Below are 21,346 nucleotides of genomic sequence, written 5' to 3'. Positions count from 1 at the left end.
TTACCTAGGGTAATAAAGTATCTGTTCACATACTATTTTTGAAATTTGCCACCTCAAAATTTTCATATGCAGATAGAATTCCCCCCCCTCCCACTTTTTGGAAGGACACATCAATTTCATATTGTTTTGAATTGATCCTGAGAGTCAGTTGCTAATATTCACTTTATAAAGTGTACATAATAAGTAGTTGTAATATCACACACACTTGCTCTCCTTACTTCTACCATCACCATGGATGAGTTACCAAAAAATGAGAGAATCAGACCTTGGGGTCTTTCACTAAAACCAAGTATTCCTGAGGAAAAAATGTTTAACAGCCAATCTGCCAGAGTAGTGAAATTGATTTTGTTTGGTATTGCTGATAATGCCTTGACTTATTAGACCTTTTTACCATGATTAGCAATTTATCATTTGTACTAAATGTGTAGATTTTAAGGATAACTAATAGCTAAAATTTGGAACTTACTGGCAAAGGAATTTTGGGAGTATATTTGCCTCAAATGAATCATAAGAGTTTAATAATTTTAAGCTAACTCAAACATATCCTTTGCTGTTATTATATCAATACAAGAAGCCCTTAAATATTTTTTTTTCTCAAAGCCATGTCTCATTTATCATTTTGGTTTGGTGTTAATTTTAGTGTCTGAATGACTGTGTGGTCTAGAGCCAGGTATCCTAGATATAATTCTAGTTCTGGAGCTTTCTATCTCCCAATCATGGGCACATTATTTAACTTTTTGTAAGTCAGATCTTTCATTTTTGAAAATGAGGATTCTGGGAACCCTGGGTGGCGCAGCGGTTTGGCGCCTGCCTTTGGCCCAGGGTGCGATCCTGGAGACCCGGGATCGAATCCCACATCGGGCTCCCGGTGCATGGAGCCTGCTTCTCCCTCTGCCTGTGTCTCTGCCTCTCTCTCTCTCTCTCTCTCTGTGACTATCATAAATAAATAAAATTTAAAAAAAAAAAAAAAAAGAAAATGAGGATTCTAATAGTACTTGCTCCATTATTTTTTTGTAAAGATTAAGTAGTATACTGGGAGAATGCCCTTTAAGAGGATAGTTAAAAGTTAACAAACATTAATTGTTATTTTCAAATTGTTTCGGTTTTTGTTTGGTTGTTAGATTCTCTACTTTTTCTGTGGAGTCTAGCTGTAATCTTTAAAATGTTTCAAATATGAAAATAGAGTCATTGTGAAATATTAAGCTGTGACCCAAGACTGCATTCGCATAACTCAGCTATCAGGCTAAGAATCAAGGCCATTCGATGGACTGAAAGTTGTATTCCAAACTCATGTGTTAAAACTCTAGTTCCCAATGTGATTGTTTTCAGATATGGGCCTTTAGGAGGTATTAGGTCATGTGGGTGAAGCTTTTATGAATGGATTAATGTTCTTATAGAAAAAGACTGGATAAATGTTAAGATGAAGCACAGTTTGAAGACAAAGCAAGAAGGCATCTATCAACAAACCAAGGAGAGGACTCATCAGGAAACAAATTAGCTAGCACCTTGATCTTGGAATTTCCAGGCTCCAGAGCTATAGGAAAATTTCTGTATTGTTTATACCACCCAGTCTATGGTATTTTTGTTATAGTAGGCCAGATTGACTAAGACAGGCCACTAGTAGCAACTTGACTTCACCCTTGTTCCTAAAACTTTTACCAAAAAGATAATTTTTTTTGCAAAACCTTTCTCAGAACAATAATTTCATTGGTTACTTCAAGAACTTCTGGAAATGAGTTTATGTGAAAATATACTACTCATCTAGCCTCCTTTTCAAGACAACATATTGTTCATCCAGGTGAAATAATCCCTTTACCAAAACAAAAAATGGCTCAAGTGAACAAATGCTTATTTATGAGATCACTTTTCAACATTCACCTCACTGTGTCCATTAGTTTTTAAACTCTTATGTCAAGAATTTTGGCCAATCCCAAAATTCTATATTGGATCTCTCTATTGGAAAACTTGCCTTAAACCATTAGAACACAGACACTAAAAGCCTATAAATATTATCCCTCTTCTCCTCCCTTATGAGACACTTGTAAGACTCCCTCAATTGGTGCTATCCTTTACTTTATTAAGTAATAATTTCAGCTCTGCTTGATTCAGATCTGCTTGATCAATTGGTTATAATAGTGGCTTTTACAGAGAGTTGATGGTGGACATATGTCAATCAGTTGTGACTCTGATGTACAAATGAAGGAAACTCTGCTTGTCACCTGGATTCCATCTCAGAAGTGGATTTGCTTTGATCTGTTCTTTTTGCACGATCTTCTAATGGGAGCTATTGTTTTGTATATGAGTTGATGGATGGAGATAATTTCACTCTTTATAGCAGCTAAGTGCTTATAATATCAGATGCTCTCTAATGGATCTTAAAGTTTTCACAGAAAGGAATGGAAAAGTTCCAAACTAAGATTGAAATTGTAAAGAGAAAAAGACTAAGAACACTTCTGCCATTTTTTGGGCATTCTATTAAGAGAGTAATGTGGAAACCCCTAGCCCCATTCCCCCAGGAAAACTGTGGTTCAGAAAGTATTCTTTTGACCTTTTATGCTTCTAAGCAAAGTAATGTTGGTTTCTTATAAGTGGTTCCTCTGAAAATGACTTTTAAAAATAGATTATTTTCCCTGCATCTTGAAACTTTTTTATATTTTTATATAGAAGAGGAGGTAGTTTCCCACTCTGTTTCATCATGGATTTGGCAGAAAACAATAAGATGACTGTAAGTCTTTCATATTTGTGTCATAATGTTTTAAAATAATTTGAAGTATTTTGCTTAATGATATTCTCTCATCATAAAAAGTGATAGTGTTATATTTTTAATATGGAATATATTCAGTGATTCTCTGGGGAATTCACTGAAACATTCCCAAGTTAAATCCACTTATTTTTTTTTCCTTTAATAGCTATTTTGGCCTTTTAAATGGATTCAGTGTCAGTGAGGGCAATATTTTTCAAAATTAGTTCATATTTTCCTCTCTTTTTTATATCATTTTTTAGGTTGACTGATGTTGAATTTATATTATCTTAGATATTGCAAAGCAAGTACATTTGCAATTTAATTATCTGATGTAATATTTAAGGCTAAAGCTTCTGAAACCAAACCAATTTGTGTTTGAATTCTAGCTCTACCTTTCTCTTGTTGAGAAACTTTGGGATAATTTCCTAAACTCTGTAAATCTAAGTGTTCTCCTCTGGAATATGAGAAGGATAGCATCTAATTTATAGGGCTGTTGGGTGCATTCAAATGAAAGATAGATTGCTATACCACACTTAATACAGTGGCTGGCACAGGACAAATGATCAATAAATGTCAACTATTATTATCATTATCTCTTCTCTAAACCTATAAACCCTTTTCTACATCTATAAATACCACTGGCTTTTTCAAGGAAAATATTAAACCACAGTTGAGGATAAACTAGAATGGCCTCTTCCACATTTCTAGATAAGATGGATAGTATAGAGAGCCAGAATTGAGATATATGTCCCTGTTGACGATCCTAACAAATATGAGAACATTTGATCAAGATAGCAAAGCATTCCTGGGAAGACTATGACTAGGGTCACATTTTATAGTGAGGGAGTTGGAAGTCCCAGGGCTTGGAGTGGAGCCTTCTCTCATGAGCAGAGATAGTGTTTATTCTCCTTAAGTGAGGAAGCCTGATCTCAGCCGAAGGAAAAATGCCAGGAGTTGTAGGAGTTGGCCTAAATATTTTTCCAAGTGGTTTATAGTTGCAAAGCCCCTAATTAGAAACTGTTCTTCTCTAGAGAAGAAAAATCTGATATGCTGCTACTTTGTCTTCAATGAGAGATATAAATCTAAAAGTTTTGGAACTTCACCAAGGGTGGAAGGAATGAAAGCCAAATCTTCATGAAGTCTGAGTTTTCAGGAAGTCGAGTAAGAAAAGTCTGAATTTGCTGTTTAAAGTATTCTTTTAGGCTCAGGCAATGCCCTACTCTAGGTGATTTACAAAAAAACCAAAACAAAACAAAAAACTCAAAAAAAAAAAACACAAAAAGCACAAAAAAACAAAAAACAAACAAACAAAAAACACAAAACCACTAGAAGGTCCTGCAGGTTGAGACATCTTTCAAAATGGCTTAGTGAAAGTAAACATTTTTGAGTTTGCTCCTAAAGGAAGTTTGAGAGATTAAATGTTATCCATTTTTTTATGTTATGCTGTGAGACTAACATCCGAGCTATGTTCTTTTATGGAGCAGGCTAACTTTCTTTTACTTCTTTCAAGTTCTTAATCCTCTTCCAGAAAGACTAGAGGATAAATGGGTACTTTGAAATTTCCTTCAGAGATTTTAAAAATGGGAATTAATTTGGAAAAAAAAAAGTCTCCAGCTATAGTTCAAGAGAGATTAGATGAATTTTTGGCTCTTTGAAAAATGTTTAATCCCTTTACATAAAATACATTCCAAACCTACTTTAGTACATTCCCACCTACTCTATTACGAAAGTCATATGAAGGATCAGCACTTGAACTCAAGAAATTCAGTAATAATTGACTGGAAAAAAATTAAATGATACAAAGTGCATAATATACCTTAATAAAATGACTCAGGGAATGGGCATCAGTTCAGTACTTGAACCTATTTAAATTTAATCTTTGTTATTGTTGCCTTGATGCACATACACACAAACATATAGTCACTCATATACAGAGGAAAAAGAAAGAGCAAGAGAGAGAAAAGAAGAGAGAACAAGAGGTAAAAAGGCAAGGAGAGAAATAAAGGAAAGATAGAATAAACTTTTATTTCAACTGCAGTTCAATGCCATCTATTTTGATGAAAATGGAAAGAGTTCATAAATATGATCTGTTAACATTTTAAACACAAAAAAGATGCAAATATTGGGATGCCTGGGTGGCTCAGTGGTTGAGCACCTGCCGTTGACTCAGGGCATGATCCCTGTCCTGAGATCAAGTCCCACATCGGGCTCCTTGCAGGCAGCCTGCTTCTCCCTCTGTCCATGTCTCTGCCTCTCTCTGTGTCTCTCATGAATAGATGGATAAAATCTTTAAAAAAAAAAGATGCAAATATTATTATCATTTTTCAATCACATGTTATGGTAAATCCTAATTATCATTTAATTGGAAGATAAAAATGCTCAGTCCACTCCAGACACATAGACGACACTAAAAATTTGTACTTAATTTTGTGAAATTAAGTAGTGTAAAGCTAATTATGGAGGTGGGGATATGGAAGAGATGTAAATAACTAGACAAGTATGGAAATCAGGAAAGCCAAGGTCAAAACTTTCATTTCTATGCTGGTGTTGCCATAAATGTGATAACTAAGAAAGCGATTACACTGGGCTTAACTCTTAGTGTTTTAAAAAAAGAAGAGAATGGTAGCCTATTTTATGCAAGCATTGCATGGGATAATGGACTAAAAGACTATCTTTGAGAGTGTATAGCAGGGTACTCACTCCAAGTGCACAAGAAACATCACAGAGTGGTGCTGAATTCTGAGCTGAAATTAACTGCAAAGTGTTTTGTTACAAAATTCAAAATAAATAGCAAGATAGAACAAAGCCAAGCTTCGCAGAGGCGTAAGACATGTGTAGTGAAACTCTTCTAATATAAGAAGAAAATTTAACTATTGTTCTCATAGATACTGAGTCTTGGAAAGCAATCTTTCCAAAGGATTTGTACACAAGAACAATAACCACCAAAAAATTTGACCAAGGGAGGATACCATAGAGATACTTAAGTGAGTTTTAACTTATGTGGATTAATGATCTAGAAAGGGATCAACATGTATAAAATACTAAATAGCTAAAAATAAGGAATATGTACATGCATCAAAATTAGTGAAGAATGAACAAGCAATGGGACAGTCAAGGAGCAACCATATAAATATAGTCATGCAAAGAAGGATCAAAAAGAAATTAATAATACATATGGACACAGAAATACAAAGAAAAAGTCTTCAATTTCATCACTGATCTTATCCTTTAAAAGAACTAGGAGATGAGTAAGTTTTAAGGCTCAGTGCTAGCTGTTCTTGAATTATGCTATTTTATTTAATTTCTACATTATAGACCAAAGAGGTTATTGTCCCCATGTATCTGGGTGGAAATGGAAACACAAAATGATGAGCTCTCTTGTCCATCATCATGCATTCATACAGCACCCAGAATTAAATGAGTATAGCCTTAGGAACTGTGCTAATATATGATAAACATTCTGGAAAGCATTTGGATTTTTCACATTTGGATTTCCCCCCCTCCTCTGTTTATTAAAAGAATCAAATGAGAGGTTATCAAATGGACTGATAATGCTAATGCTGTGAATAAAGATAAGAAATATGATAGAATTTCTATTCCACTGACAAGAAAACTGAGGCCTTGAAAATTTATATGACTCATCCAAGGCCTCACTAGATATTAGCAATACTGTCTTGACAAGAAATTATTTTTTCTAAATCTATTTCTTTTTCAGCAGTAATAAGTATTATATAAAATTGTCATAAATATTTACATTGCAAAAGTTACATAAATAATACTTATTACATTTAAAATTATATGTCTATTGTATACCCACTGTTGGAGCTGGAGTGGGTTGGGATATGTAAAGGACATTTAGTAGAGGGCTCCTAACTCTAAAGACAATCAATCAGTCCTTAAATGAAACATCAAGGCACTACGAAATAGTGTTTGGGATATGATAGAGGTCTAGATTGTTTAGCACAGGCTGCTCTTAGAGATGAGAAAATTTAAAGATTAAGTGACCCGAGAGGTGCCTTGGTGGCTCAGTGGATTAAACATCTGCCTTCAGCCCAGGTGGCGATCCCAGGGTCCTGGAATCTAGCCCAGCATGAGGTTCCCTACTTAGCTGCTGTTCCCTCTGCCCTCCCTATCCCTCACTTGTGCTCTCTCTCTCTCTCATTTAAATAAATAAAATCTTTAAAAAATAAGATTAAGTGAACTGAAATTTGACCTTGAATTAAGATCTAAAGAGATAAATGGATGAAGGAACAGAGATTGGTGTATTATGTGTTAGCTACGTGCTCTTGAAAATCCCATTCCCATGCCAGGAGACAGTCTTCAGTTAATCTTTTCTAAAGCAGAAGGAATGAATTCTGAGCCCTATGCTTGCCTGGTGCTCCAGTATCATGAAGGGCTATCTGATGTCTTGGGAAGGGCATGGGTCCCAGTGTCAGAAAAGCTGAGTTTGGTCCATTCCTTCTCCCTTTTTTTTTTTTTTTTTTTTTTAGATTTTTTTAAAGATTTATTTTATTAGTTGTTTTGAAAAAGAGAAAGAGTGAAAGAGAGAGAGAGCACACATGAAGGGGAGAAGCAGAGGGAGAGGGAGAGAGAATCCCAAGCAGACTCTGTGCTGAGCACCAAGTGGGGATCAATCTCAGAACCCTGAGATCATGACCTGAACCAAAATCCAAAAGTTAGACACTTAATCAACTGCCTCTCCCAGGCACCTCTAGTCCATTCTCTACTCATGAGCTCTGGGGACAGCTAGGTTAGCTCACTATGTTTTTGTTTGCAAATTGTGACATTGCCTTGCTAGTAATATGCACAATCACAATGTGTGTCACTTAGTAGGTTGCTTTTACATGTGTGACAGAATGACAATGTGCAATGTGCTAGGAAATTTAGGAAAGACACTCATAATATTTAGCCGACTTTGATTCTGTGTCAAACATAAAATTGAATCTTCAGTCTAGGACTTCCTTCGACTTCCTAATTTTTCTAACTTTACCACCCCAAAACTCATTTTGAGGAGTTAAAATACACCATATTATTATTACCTGTTAAGAGAAGTAACTTAGAAACCTAATAAAATTCATGAAATTTTGTTACATAAACTATGACTGTGGATCACTTCTATGGGAGGTTTAAAGCTACTTGGATTTCCTCTAGAACAAGTTCTTGAAGTGGCAACTCTGTTAGAATTTATCAGCAGTTTTCCCATAGTCAAAACACATGAAAAACCATGGAGGAGAGTGGTTGGGATATAAGTATACTAAGAAATGATCTTGAATCTTTTCATTTTTGTCCCACTCTTTCTCCTCTCTGAGATGGCTTATTGGTTGCTTCTGCCCAAGCCTGTTTATTTCTAAAGGACCAAGAACTCAAAGGAACTGAAGAAAGTTCTTAAGTCTAAACCTAGGATTTTGCAGGAACCACAACAAAAGGAAATTTCTTTAGTAATTTAGAGATCAATGACTCTGGCTCTTTCTGGACATATTTATTTTGTTGAGGAAAGTGTTGGTGGGAAAAATGTCAGTTTATACCAAATTGACTTAAGAAGCCAGGCAAATGACATGTTAAGAGGCATCTTATGCTTGCCTATTCATATAGTCCAGATGGTGATGACAGGGACTGAGAGACTATTAAGAAGCAAGAAGTTCTTTGGCTATAACTGCTTTTATGATTCTATGTGTGCAGCACTATTTAAATAAATCTCAATATCAAAATTGAAACCAGTAATATAGCCTCTTTTTAAAGTCTTAAACTGTAGGTGATTAGTAATTTGTCCAGATTTTCAAAAGGTTGTTGTTTTTCTTTTTATCTCCTGTGGAGATATAATCTTGAGGTCATGTTATTCTGAAATTCATGCACAGATGCATCCTTGCAATATATACTGATATATCACGTACCTACAGATAGTGTTTGTCTATAGATCTGAGCAAGTGCACACGTGCACACACATACACACACACACACATACTCGTGGCATCAAGTTATCATCATCATGCCATTTAGACCAATATCTGAAATGGAAATAATATCACATCATTTCCTTATTCTAAATTTCTTTAGAGGTTGCTATTTGGCCTTCCAGTAAATGTGTATGCCAGACCAAAATAGAGACATGCAAAGCCAACTATGACTTATTTCCAGTAAGAGAAATCCTACCTTTTAATTTCTCCAAATCACTGAGTACAATGCTCAGTGATACTGGACTAAAACTTTAGCAGAGTTGTCTACCACGCATGGACCCACACATGTTTTGAATTTCACAGATAAATAATTCAAAGTTTATCAGTGCACTTTCAAAGTTAACTTACAACCTCTGCCATATTTTTGTTTTCATAACATTGAAGGACTTTCCCAAGAAGGGGCATATTTCTCTTCCTGTCTTATTGTGAGGCTAGTATAAGCCAAATGATCAACAAAAAACTCACAATGAGGTTTTAGAAACTTTAGCAATTTGTGCCATTATCTAAGATACACAGTAGGACTATGTGGATTTAACATTATAAGAAAAAACACATATTAAAATAATATTTAAGATCTTTCTGTACAACTGACTGGTCTGTTCTCCTAAAATATCAGATATATTTGGTTATGCCCAGTAATTCCACTGTGTAGAGAAAGATACATCATATGTCACATTGTAAGAAGGTAATAATATTTAATATTACTTTTGATGATACAAACAAGAGCCCAGTTTTCACACTGATCCCTGAGAGTTAAGATCCCTGAGAGTTAAGTATCATGATTTCAATAGCACTCTACTAATGGTTTCTTATTGATTCTGGCCAAGTTAAAGAATGATTCTTTTCATGTTATTCCTTTCAAAAAAAACAAAATGCTTAAACCATGGAAAACTCATCTTTTTTTGTCATTAGTGTTTGCTTTTGGCTCTGTGGGCACAACTTCCGAATAGTTACGTTTGGCCAACCTAGTCCAAACTAACACAAAGCTTGGCTTCAGGGAGAAAAATCTAGCCTAATTTTAAATATGAGTATTCACTTTTCATTAGTATTTATGTTTCCAGGGAGACTGGGTAGCTTGCCAGCAAGAATATTGCCTTTGGCACTAGAAAGAACTAGGTTTAAAATTCTCATGCTATTCAGGAATGATGTAAACAATTTGTGACTCAGTTTGCTCCTTCTTTAGATGGGGACAATAACATACACCTCCTTGTTGAAAGTATTAAATACAGTAAAACACACATGACATATCTAGGGGTAACAGAGGGCTCAGACTTAATAACTGGTACCGAACATAACCTCTCCTCACTACCTAAAAAGTCCCTGTGCTAACAAAATGCAACTTTATAAACTTTCCCTTAGCACTTTAAGCTTTTGACCTGCTGCTTGTCACTTAGGGAAACTGAGGCTTGCATGAACAAAAAATGTAGACTGTTTGACCTGCCTGGTAGTTCACCTTATTTCCTCCACAAATAGGCATAGCATCAATTGATGGTCTGTTGACAACATCAAAAATGTGCTGTTGCCTTAGCTCTCATAACCTGTACCCAGAGAAATTATATCATCCTGAAAACTTTGTTTGTATAATTGGCAGATGGAGCACTTAAGTAATTTGCCACCAACCTTTCTAGAATTTGATAGACATTCAGGGTACTGAGGTTATCTAACAGAAGCAAGCAACATCATTTGACTTTTAAAAAATTCATAGTAGTCTCTGAAAGCCTCGTTGTGCGATTATTCTTTTAATGCTGTTGACACAATTTTTATTATCATCAGCAAAGCACATTCTAAAGTAAAATTGCTTCCCATGGGCTAGGAACTCTAATGGATGGTGCCTAATTATTTTAATGAAGTATGAATATAAGTTTGATTCTCTTCTTTTCTCTTTTTTTTCTGTACATCTTTGCAGAGGAAAACTAATTTAGAAGTTCTACTGTGTGGACGTAATTTCTATCATGATACTATAAACCTACTTGTTCATAATGCTTTTTTTGCAAAACTACCAAAGAGTTTATTTATATTTCTCTATTTCTTCTCCCCCCACTCTTTTTTTAATATTCTGAACTTAATTACTGAGTCTGTGTGGTGTGAATGGACCCCTGGGGGCTTGCTACCCCAAGGGGACTGTGTACTCTTAACTTTTCCCATGAGGTCAATGCCATCTCATTTCTTCTCAACATGCTGGCCAAATCTGGAGAATAAATCCACCATATTCAAGCAAGTCCTGGGGATTTAAAACCATGAGTCTCAATGAAAAAAAAAAAAAAAGCAAAAATTATTCTAAATACCTAGGTATCTATGCCAGTTCAGCAGCTTTTAAGGAAATCCAGAAATATTCGTATAGAGCATGGAGCTGAAAGGACATGAGGATCTAGTTTTGCTATTGCAAACAAACTCAGCCCACAGAAAAGTGCTAGCTTTGTCCTATTTCTTGGCCTGGAAGATAAAGTATTATGATAACTTTTCTCCACATGTTTAGATTTATGGGAATTTAACATTTTTTTCTTTAATAACTTCAACTACAGGATTGGGAGAGCAAATTAAAAAAGAAAGAAAGAAAACATTAATTCAAATATAGATAGATTTACATTTTATATAGATGACCTATTCTGATAAACCATTAATGTCCTTGCTTTTTGTTTCTTTTTATACTAGCTATAGGATCCATTTCACATATACACATACAAATATGTTATAAACATACATATATTTGCATTTATGTTTATTTATTTTTTTAAATTTTTATTTATTATTTATGATAGTCACACAGAGAGAGAGAGAGAGAGAGGCAGAGACACAGGCAGAGGGAGAAGCAGGCTCCATGCACCGGGAGCCCGACATGGGACTCGATCCCGGGTCTACAGGATCGCGCCCTGGGCCAAAGGCAGGCGCCAAACCGCTGCGCCACCCAGCGATCCCCATTTATGTTTATTTAGTATGTTTAGGTGAGTATGTGTATGGATGTCTGTGTGCACATAAAACAGAGAGAGATAAAAAGCAAGGAGACACACATGCATGCATGCATACACACACACACACACACACACACACACACACACAGAGTAGTTGGCCAATATACCTCTGCATAAAATTGACAGAGACTAAAGTTTAGAATAATTTATTACTGATTAAGTTCCTCAGTCTGAGGAGTCTTGCTCTGAAATACAAAGTCACTAGTAATCAGAAGGTCAGGTTTTGTTCTCTGCCATGTGCTTTCAAAAATAATAACTCTACTGCAAGTATCAAAAAGAATTAACATATTAGAACTCTAACCTGTAAAGTACGTGATTGTTACTACATGACTTTACATGTCTTTCCCAGCTCTAGAATTTCTATCATTGTTTTGGAAATGGTGCTTCAGGAAGCAGAAAGAACACTGCTGTTTTCTGGTGATACAGATAGATATTTAGATACAGATTAGATATAAATATTAATTTTTGGTAGCATAAAAATAAAATGTCTTAAGAAACTATTTCTGAATCTACCATTATAAGTTTTTTTTTTTTTTTTTAATTCTAAGCCAACAAAGACTAAAAGTGATTTTGGTTTTCTTTTTCTTTTTTTTTTAATTATTTATTTATTGATGAGAGACACAGAGAGAGAGAGAGAGAGAGAGAGAGAGAGAGGTAGAAACATAGGCAGAGGGAGAAGCAGGCTCCTCACAGGGAGTCTGATGTGGGACTCGATCCTGGATTCCGGGATCATGACCTGAGCTGAAGTGAGGCACCCAACCGCTGAACCACCCAGGAGTCCCTGAAATTGGTTTTCATCCTTCTTAATACAGCCGGAATATATTAAATTTTAAACAGAATGGTACACAATAGCTTCCTTATCAAAATGGAAGAGGTTGGCTAAAAGGCTTCTGACGGGTCCACCTTGAGAACTTCCCTGAGAATCTGACCTTTACATGCTTCCAGGACCTACTCAGGATGAATTTCCCTCCACATCTCCCACCACAACACTACAAAACAATATACTCCAGGGCATGTGATAAGACATTTAGGTGCTCTAATCTCTCCAATATCCTCCCTATTGTTATAGAATTCTATCTGATCTTTACACTACTTAAAACCCCTTCTTCCTTTGTGGGAGTCGGGTCTTCATTCAACCCTAGGTAAACATTCATTGATTATTCTAGCCTGCCGCGATATTTCTTTTTTTTTTATTTAAAGTATATGTGCTGTCTATCATCCTTATAACCTTCATAATAGTCTTTTTGTGTTCTTCCATATGTGAAATACCTTAATCTGCTGAGGAACCCCTTCTCCCAAATTTGGTGCTTAATGCATGGTAAACCTCTAATATATACTCATTGAAGAAATGAGCCCTTCATGGTCAAGCTCAAATATTCAATCTTTCCCAATTCCCCCAGGCAGCCAGCTGCTCACATATGTCTTTACATAACATGCTGTAAATCAGTCATTCAACACAAATTTTTTTGAACAGCTTCTACGTGCTAGGCAAGGTGGAATATTGGCAATAGAGGAGTAAACATGATAAATCTGCCCTTGCAGAACTAAATTATTTCCACTAAGAAAATGCAGATAATAAAAAGAGCAAACTCAAAAAGTGAGCTAATTAATTTTAGGCAGTAATGATGCTCTGAAAATAATCAAATAGGTTATGGGACGGAGTTTGACTGCTTTGGACTATGGATTATGCTAGTTGGATATTTATGCCCCTCTGTGGAGCTCATATATGAGTGGAATCAGGAAGGATGAGAGAGAAATAGCCATATGTAAACCTCTGAAAAGTTATATGCAGGAAACGCAAAGTGCAATGGGATGTTCCCTGAGGCAAGAAAACATGTGATTTGTTTGATGCACAGACAGAGGGCAGTTGTGGCTGGACCATGGAATCTGTAAAAGGAGAGAACTAAGGGTGGAGACATAGTAATAGACTGTGTGGAATCTGTGGTCCAAAGTAAGGATTTGGAATCTTGCACTGATTACAATGGAAAATCAGTGGATTGTGGTAAGTAAGGAAGTTACAGAGTATCTTTTTTTTTTTTTTTTTTTGAATACTGCTATATGTTTTTGTTGTAGTAGAAACTAGATTAAGGAAGAGAAACCAGTTGGATGGCTATTGTAGTAATCATGGCAGGATATCGAAGGAGACATGGAATGGGGTGGTCACCAGGTGAGATGAGAAGTGATCATATTTATAATGTATTTTAGAGGTAAAGTCAATGGCTTTGCCTTGAATTGGAATTGGTGGTAAGGGAACAAAAAGATTCAGTGTGAACTCTTTTCACCTAGTTTCTAATGATGACATTAAATGAGGCAGAGGAAATTGCGAATAAGCAGGTTTAGGAGGGTGAACTGAGGAATATGTCACATGAGTTTGGAACCACATTACTTTTGAATTATTCACACAATTAAATGAGCTCCTTATGGGCAAAGACCAGACTAATTTTACCTTGATAAAGAAAGTATGTGTTTTAAAGTTTAAACTTTGAATTGTGTTTCAATTCTGTCTCCCACACCATGTAGTTTCTGAAGAAATACAGATAATGTCAGCAACTACTAAAAGCAGTTGGCCTTAGGAACTTAAAAAGCAAGTATTTGAAAAGCACCAAGATCAGTGCTTGTCATGCAATAGGGATTTAAAAATAACACTTCTTCTCTTTGTATTTTAGCAACTAGCATAGTATCTTTCACGTAACAGATGCCTTTTCCATGATATAATTATGGAAATATAGATACTGATAAATTTATTAAATTATAAAGATTATAATATGATTGAATCAACTATATTTTTCTCCTTGTAAGTTTAATACTCATAACCTCTATGTGTATATGTTGTGCCAATCCCTGGAAAGGCACCACAACGTGTTGGCTTAGAAAGCTTATATGCCCAAAGTAATTCTTATACGTGGTCCCTGACCTTAAAAATATACTTTTTCTGTCTCACAAATGCCTAAATACCTTAAACCTATGGTTTTCCTCTTATTATCTCCCCACTAATAAGACATAGAAAAAGAAGCAACAAAAGGAGTGTCATGAATACTGTCCAGACTATCTTCCTAACATGTGTCATGTTTGGAAAGGCCATGTGGGGTTGTAGGGAGACAGTTGGCTGATGAGTTCAGGAAGGACATAATTTCACTATCATTTGAGCTTCCCAAGTTGTTATACATGATACATACCAAAAGAAGAAGCATTCCCAAGCTGTTAGACATGCTGTCTATGAACAGAGCAAACATTGATTAAACTTGAATTAAAGGTGATTGGGATTAATTTTAAGGACTTTGGGGTCAGCAGATGGAGATGAGAAAGTGAGGAGTTAGCAACAGGGTAGCAGAGAATCCTTGAAGTATAAGGGCCAGTTGTGTGATTGGGGTAATACTAACAATAGCAGGGAAGCCAAGCCACAGAGTTTTGGTGAATGATGTCTCTCCCCCAAAAGATGCATTCATGTCCTAGCTGGTGATATCTGTCAATGCAGCTGTATTTGGAAATAGGATCTTTACAGAATAATCAAGTTAAATTGAGATCACATTGGATTAGGGTAGGTCTTAATCCAATGACTACTGACTGTATAAAAACAGAGAAAGTTAGAAACAGAGATAGAAGAAGAAGGCCACGTGATGAGGGAGACAGACACCAAAGGAGGCATCTACAAGCCGAGAAACACCAATGATTGTTGGCAACCCTCAAAAGTAGGAAGAGGCAAAGAAAGATTCTCCTCTAAACTTTCAAAGAAACTGTGGTCCTATTGGCACCCTAAGTTCAGACTCTAGCCTCCAGGACTGTGAGAAAATACATTTCTGTTGTGTTAAGCCACCCAGTTTGTGGTCCTTGGTTATGACAGTCCAAGAAACTAATACACATAGCTTTGAAGAATTGCTGCATGTGATAGATCAGTCATTGTCAAGATATTTACAGTTTAGTTATGGATACATTTAAACAACTCGATAGGTAGATGTATAGATGGGTAGATAGAAAAAAGAAAGAAAGATGACAGATAGCTACTGTACAGCCCCACCCCCACTCCAAACCCCATTCTCATTTTCCACAGTTTTAATTACCCATAGTCAAATGGGAGCTGAAAACAGATGATCCTCCTCCTGAAGCACAATCAGAGGTCAATCAGAGGTCAATAATGGTCACACACTACGTCATAATGCCTGAGTCATTCACCTCACTTCATCTTATCATATAGGCATTTCATCTCACATCATCACGAAAAGAAGGGTGAGTATAGTACAAGAAAATATTGAGAGAGAAAGACCTCATTCACATAACTTTTATAACATCATATTGTTATAATTGTTCTATTTCATTATGTTATTGCTGTTAATTTCTTACTGTGCCTAATCTGTAAACTAAACTTTATCACAGGTATATATTATGGGGAAAAAAAAAACATAGTACAGATATGTTCAATGCTATCTGTGGTTTTAGGCATCCACTTGGGGGTCTTGGAATTTATCCCTCATGGATAAGAGGGGACTACTCTATGTAAAATAGACTCTAAGGCATTATGACACCCATCCATGTTGTGTTTTGTTATTTTGTTGTTCAGGGTCTTTGAGGAAGTGGATGCCTGATGGGTTAAATATGCAAAATGATATCAGGAGAAATGCCTGTGAAGTAAAATGATGAGAGAGCCAGAAAGCCTGGGAAAGCCATCAGACCACCCTGCAGGTCCGACCCTGAGTAAAAAGGAGAGGAAGAGAAGGAAGGTGTATGAGAACTTTCTTAAGCTACTGTATAGTTTAAGGAAAGTCCAGAAATGTCACAGGAGAGTCTTCAAGCCAAAGAACCCTGGAAGAATTTCTCATATTCCAGGCATGACTCTGCCTCAAACCACATTTGGTCATTGGATGGGAGTAGTCCGTAAAAAGCCTAATTTCAGTGCAAACGCAGTGATAAACTTTATACTGTTGCCATGGGGACTGTCAACTACTTCATTGAAGTTTAGATCTGAGAGTTGTATACTCATGGTCCTCTTAGGGAGTGTAATGATAGGGATGGGGTGGAGGACTCTTACTCTTACCTTCATACCTGACAGTTATTCTGCGCTCACCATTTGTATGAAATTATTCTTCACATTTTTTACCATCTTTAATTTGTCCAGATGGAAGGAAGGGGTAAGGATGGTGGAACAGGAGAAAGCAGAAAGTTCAGGCTAGAGCTGGAGTCTATTCATGCGTGAAACCTGTTTCATATATAAGGCAGGGCTTATATTCTTCATCATTGGAAGAAGAGAGATCTCTACCTCCCACCCAGAGTTATAGGCGTATAGACACAATTCCAACCCTCCCTTAATCCTGTCTACTAAAGGGAACTCAATATGTGTGTTGAGCGAACTTTTCCAGATCTAATAATGCTATTCTTCCCATTGTTTTCCTTCCTCTTCAAATTGTCCTTTGCTCTGGGCAGGTTAGTATTACTCAAACATTGGTATTCATACTATTTTCCACAGCATCCTTCAGGTGGTCTTATTTAAGGGAAGTAAACATTTCCTGAGGACCTGACATGTGTCAGACATGGGACTAACATGGATTGATTTCACAGAAGAAATATGTGGTCCCTGCTTTTAAGAAATTTGCAGGTAAGTGGAAGACACTGAAGCACAGCATGGTTAGTGCAATGTTACAAGCACTGTATTAAGAATAGTTTCAGGTGTGTTTGAACAAAGATGAGCAATTAAAACACCCAGAATGGAGGACTGTTTATCAAAGAAAGTTCCCTAGTACACTGAAGCTTGCAAATCATATGGTTTTTGTCAATCATTGATTTACCGGATGGGTTTCTTCAGTTCAAATCCTACCCCTGCTCAGCAAGTGGTTTAAGTGTCTACATTATTACTAATTATTTAGTGCTATAAACTTTTAAATAAAAATAACATTTGTTTAATTTGATGCCCAGAACAGCCCAGCTTATTTAAAGGTTAACGAATATCATATGCATATTCAAGCACTGTATAGAGGGAGCTCAAGATGTAAAAATATTAAATTGTAGAGCAGGAACACAATTAAAACATGGATTATGCTCCAAAGTTTACTCCTTATATAAATGTTTTGGAATGCATAATACAATTTCCCATAGAATACAAAACTATGTATTACCAGGCTAGCCCATGAAAGTCTAATTAGCTTATAATGTAGGCAGTATATTATATATTTATCATGAAAATCATTAAAATCATATTATTCACCAAAAATTGGAAAGATTAAATATCCAATAATGGTGGCTTAATAAAATAAATTTTGTTTTAGCTAATTAGCTGTATAATGGAATGTTGTAAAGCCATTGATGATTACCCTACAAAAGAATATTTTAAAACCTTATGAGTTCTCTGATTTAAAACATTCAGTAACACAAAAATGCAAAAAGCACAAAACAGAAGTTTCTTAGCATTCCACTTTCAAGAGCCACCTCTTGTGAATAGTTCAGCATACATTCCATACTTCTAAAAGAAAATTATTATTGGACATGGAAAAAATTTTAGTAGTATAATATTATTAAAATAATTTTTAAAACCATTAGAATTAATACAAAAGTGTTTTAATAGTAAAGAATGGGAAGTTTTTATTTTTTTGTTTTTTACTTTTCTGATTTTATTTAGTTTATATATTTATTTGTGACTTCTCAAAATTTCAGGACTTCCAACTGCCTTTTTGTCAAGAGTTGGCTTAAGTGTCTCTTTTCAGAGAAATCTTGCTTAAATAATCCTTATTGAAAATAACTATTCTATTTCTTCCACTACGTACTATCATGGAGACCCATTATTTCCATTAACATGCTATATTTTTCCTCATAGTATTTATCATCACCCAGCATATTACATAGCTATTTAATGTCTCTCATTGTCCTACAAGTTTCAATCCATGAAGACACAGGCTAGTTTGGTTACTGCTTTATTTCTAGCAACATAGACAAGTGGCTGGAATGTAGAAGGTATGTAATAAATATCGTTGAGAGAGTTCTTCAATATAAACAAATTACTATATAATCAGAAAATATTGTATTTTCAAAGTCTGTATTTATAATAAGCATGCTACTTTAACTATATTGAAACAGAAAAAAAATGCATACAATTGGGGAAAATATAACCTCATGGATATTAGAAGTCGGTAGTTGAAGAAAAAAGTTTTTAATTAGGGAAAGAAATCAACATAAAGATGTTTCTTCAGATTTTGATGTGATCTTTTGAATTAGTTCAATATTTTCTGGATGGTGGATACTAAATCTGTTTACTGACCTTCAGAAATGCCCCCCAATAGGCCATCAGTCTGTTATTAGCATGATTCATATGCATAATAGTTATGTTATACTTACGATGATATATTCTTGGCTCAGAAACAGAACGAAGCATGGGACTAACTGAAGAGAAGACAAGAAAAGAAGAGGAAATGAGAGGACTTCAAGAAGCTTCTGGGCAAGATTTAGATGACCTGATGTAACCAAATGAATCATTCAGGTTAAGCTAAGTTATGTAGAGATAACAAACACTATGAACACACCAAGAAGAGTTTTTTTTTCACTTATGTCATGCGCATCAAAGCCAGGGGCACATTTTCTTTGTCCATCCTGCAGGACCCAGGCAGAAAAGTCTGTTTTGTCCCTGCAGAAGGAAAAAGAGAAGGCTTTGAAGTTAGCAAAATCTGCACTGATCTTCAAGGCTCTTTTCTATGGGTGACACCACGTATATCTTTTCCAATGCCAGACACATGGTCAAGAATAAATGTCATCCAGTAGGAAAGGGCAATCTTATCCGATGCCCAGAAAGAGAGAGAATCAACTATTTGTAGACTTCCTTAATCACCACACAGCAAGAAAAAAATGAATGGAGCCTCCAAGTGAGAAAGCATATGCATTAGAGGAAAAGAGGAGTGCATTATTTTCCAGTCAACTTTGGGGCCACTACAAACTGCCTCAAGTCAGGCATTATGTGAGGTTCCTCATTTGTAACAGGGAATGAGCTGCAGGCCTGGAAAACAATAGTAAAATAATAGTAAAATAAATAGTAAAATAAATTAGTAAAATAGTAAATAAATAAATAGTAAAATAAATAGTAAAATAATAGTAAAATAAATTCATTGTCTTGATGATATTTAATTTTATTTTCATGTATTTCCTACTTCAGACAAATCCTATCCACACAAGTATACAAAATTATGATGAATGAGTAAATATAACTGGAGTTCAGATAATGATAGTATTAGTGTCTCTAGTCATAGATTAGAAGCAGAACGAGACCAATGTGTCCTATTGATTTTAGGCGCTTTGCATCTTTAATAACTGAAGAGACTATAGGGTATCAAAATGTACAATGCACTACCCTTAATGGTGAGTCAAGCTTAAAAAGGTTATTTAGATTAATTTGCTTTCAAAATTCATTTATAACTATTTTCAAGTAATTTGCCTATTGTTATCTAAATCTAGCACCCATTAGTCTAGAAACCCACATATAACTTCTCTGATTTCTGTGATTCTTAGTTGCCAACATTAGCCCTTTCTTTCCATTTTCCCTTTTATTGTAATTTGCTAATACATCAGTTTGGTCCCTCTGGATATGAATACAATGCAGCTTTTAACTCTGTTTATGGGATACAGGAACACACATCCTGCCAAGAGATTTCACATTGAGCTACAAATTACTATCACGAGTCATTATTTCCATTTTGTTCTCCTCCTTGTGTGCATGGAATTAGTGTGAAGATCCCATTAGCAACAGTGCCATTATAGGCAGCATATTTTTTTAAAGACAAAATCAAACGAAACAATTTTTCATAATGTCCAGGCATAAATGAATATGAAAAAAAACTTTTGGAGGTCATTTTTATCATGAAAAATAAATAATACCTAGAAACACAGTGGGGGTTGGGTGTTTTTCTTAAATTCCATAGCTGGAGAAAAATAAAATCATAGAATAGAATAAAAAATTAATAATAAATTTATGAAGGGTATAAAAAGATTTTTTAAGGTGTGGTCTATTTGCGTCTGGTGAATTTAATCATCACTTCCTTTCTCCTAAGCTAAGGGAATCATTTTTAATTGGATGGCCATATGACTTTAGTTCTTTTAAATTAAGTTAAATTAATTTTTTTGGTATTCAGAGAAAGAAAAAGAATTATCAATCAGTATAGATTTTCAACGTTCTTTTCCTGTCTATTTGAAATGTGTGAAGTAATGCTTTGAGGTCTAAAAGACTGCCCTACAACTTTCTAGTCCCAGAAGAACTTTCTTTGTAAGTCAACTCACTTAGCTAGATAGAGTTATTGATTTGTACAATCCGCAAGTGGTTACTGAGCACCTAACATAGGCCCAGGCTCTTCCTAGGCACAACACGGACCTAAACCCCCACCTTGGGAGGAGCTGTTACATCAGTGTGGCAGGCAGACCACCCACAAAATAGACAGTCTGAGCGGGAACCCGTAAGAAAGGAAGACATGCTGTCCAGTGATAAGGAAAGGTGATGCAGTGGCAATTTTAAAGTGAAGGCATCATAGTGCAGGGCAATTGAGTAATGAGCTGAAAATGGAAAGTCTGAGTCATAGGTGTTTCTGAGGCACAGGCCAGGCAGGAAGGAAAAACAATTCTTGTAAGACCCTGAAGCAGCAGCCTATTGTGTGGGTTCTATTTACAGCAGGGAGGCCTGTTGGGGTTGGGGTGGAGAAAGTGTGGGGGAAGCTAATGGG

General features: G+C 35.6%; 1 long non-coding RNA gene across 1 annotated transcript; it reads left to right on the top strand.

Moving 5' to 3' along the window:
- Positions 1-15,750: 15,750 nt before the first annotated feature.
- Positions 15,751-19,709, top strand: LOC140639471 (uncharacterized). The gene is made up of 3 exons (XR_012036186.1): positions 15,751-15,890; positions 17,125-17,253; positions 19,005-19,709. It is a non-coding gene; the product is annotated as an uncharacterized lncRNA (long non-coding RNA).
- Positions 19,710-21,346: the final 1,637 nt, after the last annotated feature.

This window comes from Canis lupus, chromosome 9 (assembly GCF_048164855.1).
Source record: "Canis lupus baileyi chromosome 9, mCanLup2.hap1, whole genome shotgun sequence".
Classification (NCBI taxonomy): domain Eukaryota; kingdom Metazoa; phylum Chordata; class Mammalia; order Carnivora; family Canidae; genus Canis; species Canis lupus.
This window is presented reverse-complemented; position numbering and strand designations above follow the sequence as displayed.